The sequence below is a fragment of the Anastrepha obliqua genome, chromosome 3, assembly GCF_027943255.1.
Source record: "Anastrepha obliqua isolate idAnaObli1 chromosome 3, idAnaObli1_1.0, whole genome shotgun sequence".
Classification (NCBI taxonomy): domain Eukaryota; kingdom Metazoa; phylum Arthropoda; class Insecta; order Diptera; family Tephritidae; genus Anastrepha; species Anastrepha obliqua.
Genome location: NC_072894.1, coordinates 120,992,633 through 120,996,169, shown reverse-complemented (window position 1 = coordinate 120,996,169; position 3,537 = coordinate 120,992,633). Strand labels below are relative to the sequence as shown.

Here is a 3,537-nt window from a genome sequence, read left to right as displayed (position 1 = left end):
TAATTTAGCTGTTTCATGCACAGGAATTCGAGCCTATCCACTCCCGAATGATAGTCGCGCACTACCCATCTGGCTACGGCGGGTAGTTAGTAAAAGATTTCTTTAGTCCGCAGCAAAAGAATCAATTACTTTTTCAATTTCATTCAATTGTCTTTTTAAGTGTAATAATTTTTCTCTTTTAATTCCATTACAAGCAGATATATTTTGTAATTGGAACTAATTATGTGTTGCTGATATAATTCTTTTCAAAGTACTATGAAGAGCTCCGTGGATTTAGAAACATATTTTTTGCTTGTAATTTGAAAATTAATCGAAACAATTTATTAAATAGTTGGTCGACTGACGAATTAAAAAAAAAAATAGTTTGAAATTAGGAAAAGTAATCAAAGGTAGATAAAGTAAAATTCTTAAAATTTTTTTCAGAATTGAATTAGTTAGTAGTTTTCATTAAAGCTTACATTTTAGAAAAAAATTACACCTGTTCTGCTTAAAATTCCATTAAACTTTTTTCTTTTTAAAATAATTATTGTGAAAATAATGCAAATGCCAATATATTGGCTGCATCCACCTGCAAATGTGTAAAAAAGTGAATATCTTTATCTTACTTTAATATAGGGTTATTCAATAGGTGCGCTTCAACTTTTTTCCGATAGGGAGGGCGAACGACGCAATATTTTTTTATTTTTCGCTTGTCATTTGTAAACTTCATTAGTATACATTTCATCATGAAACGCAACGATTGCAAATCGTGCAAATTTTTTATGAAAATAATCGTTCTGTTGCTGCTATTTTAAGAGCATTACGGCCATTTTACGGGCCATTTAACAAGCCGTCCCGTTTTGGGGTTATGTGAAGTCATTGGTCTACAGTAACAAGCCGGCGACGATTTGTGAGCTCAGAGCCAATATTGAACGCGAAATTGCTGGAATTTCGGCCGATTTATGCAAAAGAGTGGTCGAAAATTGGGTTCAACGATTGGACTTCGTAAAACGTGCACGCGGTGGTCATGCAAAAGAAATCGAATTTCATACTTAAATGTATATGTTCAAACTCGATAATAAAAAAAAAAAAAATAGTTAAAAAAGTCAAACCGTTTGTGTTTTATTCAAAAAAGTTGAAGCGCTCTTACTGAAAAACCCATTACTTAATTTTTTTTCGTGATGTAATGAGTTATTGAGAGTCTCGTGAGGATTACTCTCATTTCAAAAATATTAATTGTTTCTAAATCACACACCCTTTGAACCAGAAATGAACATCAGTTAATATAATTATAAGGTAAGAGAACTTCCCATTGCTTTTCAGTTCATTTTATTTTTCAGTTATTTCAAACAGCAGCGCACAGAAACAATCCTCTAATGACTGCACTTATTGAACCCTAAAATTAATGGTTCTCAAAAGGCGGGCAGAGTTGAGTTTTGGAAGTGTACTTTTTATTACACTCAATTCCGCTTCCACAGCCACGGTCGATTGCTTCAGTAGTAATGTTATATTTCTATGTACATGTCTCGTGTTGGTCCTGTTCTAAATTACCATGTTTCAATTATTATTATTTCTTCTTATTGATATTTACATTTAAATTTAAGTTTTATGAACAAAAAACTGTATTAGTAATTCTTCGCAGTCGGTAGGATTCGAACCTACGCTCCCAGAGGGAATCTGATTTCTAGTCAGACGCCTTAACCGCTCGGCCACGACTGCCAGTTGGTTTACTATAACATTTTCAATGCAATATTTTAATATTTGTACGTACCGTATAATCAATAATATACCATAATTTGCGATACATAAAATATTTAATTTATTACCTAGCCATTATTTTCGCTACACAACTTTCGTTTAGATACATAGAATTGATTTACAACAGAAAACGTAACACAGTAAATGATTCGCTAGTTTTTTCACGAATTTCCTTGTCGACTACTTAAATAACTTTATTTTACCCCACTTATCACCGATACTTTTTGATTTTTAATTGATTTAAGAATTATGCAGAAGTCATGTAGAGCGGCGGGAACAGTAGCTATATCTTTTCCACACTTGCTTATAAAAACAACATTACAGTTCCAAAAAAATACTTATATATTTTCATTATGAGATAATTTGCTGGTATACATATGTATGTATGTATATATATGCATACACTTAAAAATGAGCATATATTAAAAAAATATATATTTGTTTTCGTATACACGTATATACCTGTGGTCACTAAAAATGTATGTAATGTAAAAATATGTACCCCCAACGTTCATACGGAAAACGAAAGATTTTAAATTAATAGTAACAGATATTGCATTGTATGTGGTTTTCATTTTATAGATTAACATAAAAAATATAAATAATAATTCGTGAATCCTTTTAAACTTAATCTAGTGACAACAGGAATAAAAAGGAAATATTCATGTGGCCATTAAAAGAGGTACGAAACAACAGAATGAAAATCCCGAATCTATCACATAAATGGCACTAGTTTTATTATATTCACCACTTTTTCAGTTAGTATAGGGTGGGCCATGTAAAATTTGCTTTTTGAATCGGCTATATTAAAAAAAAAATAAATCAATATTTTTTTAAACTTTTTTTTTTATTTTGAAGATTGAATATTGTCATTTATGAATGAAAAATAATATCGGGCAAATGACTGCCACGACTGGCTTTACAGTAGGCCATTCGATCAAACCAATTTTTAAGATAATTTTCGATTTTAAATAATTTTCGATTGCTTGGGCTCGAATTTCATGAATGGCAACTTCGATTTCGTTTCGTGTTTTAAAGCATCAATCGTCTCTGGATAGTTCGCATAGCATTTGTTTTTAACGGCTCCCCACAAAAAATAGTCCAACGGGCTCCGAGGCGGCCAATTGATATCGGAATTAAAAACCGGTAGTTTTTCGAGTGTAATTTTGGCAGTGTGACAAATTGCACCATCCTGTTGAAACCAAATGTCGTCCATGTCATCCTCTTCAATTTTTGGAAACAAACACTCGTTGAGTATGTCACGGTAACACTCGCCATTTACTGTAACCACGGAAGAAGAAGACTCACCACATCGGAAATAGGTTTTCAATATTTCCCAATTTCGTTCAAGCGTATAGCGTCCCATTTCGTAAATGTCAAACCTTTAAGTAAATTATGAACACATTTGACATGTCATTTGTGTTACCATTCACAAAAAAATAGGTGGTTTAAAAAGCAAACGTTATATGGCACACCCTGTACTAACCTTAAAAATAGAGCTGTCAAAATTTCATAATATCCTATCCATTATAAGTAGTTCGTGAATTATTGTGCTAAGAGTGACGCTACTTTTGTTAATTTCAAAGCAATGGATTAAAAAGAATTTCGTGTTTTAATTTTACACTGCTTCTTGGTGGGGAAAAATACCGTTCAAGCAAAGCAATGGCTTAAAAAGCCCATCAGAAACAACACTAAAACGATGGTTTTCTGACTTCAAAGGCTGTCGTAGAAACACCAATGATACACAACGCAGTGGCAATGAGACGGTAGCTTCAGAAAACTTCAAAAAATCGACAAAAT

General features: G+C 32.3%; 1 non-coding gene across 1 annotated transcript; it reads right to left on the bottom strand.

The window, feature by feature from the left end:
- Window positions 1-1,616: 1,616 nt before the first annotated feature.
- On the bottom strand, window positions 1,617-1,698 carry Trnas-aga (transfer RNA serine (anticodon AGA)). The gene has a single exon. It is a non-coding gene; the product is annotated as a tRNA-Ser (tRNA).
- Window positions 1,699-3,537: the final 1,839 nt, after the last annotated feature.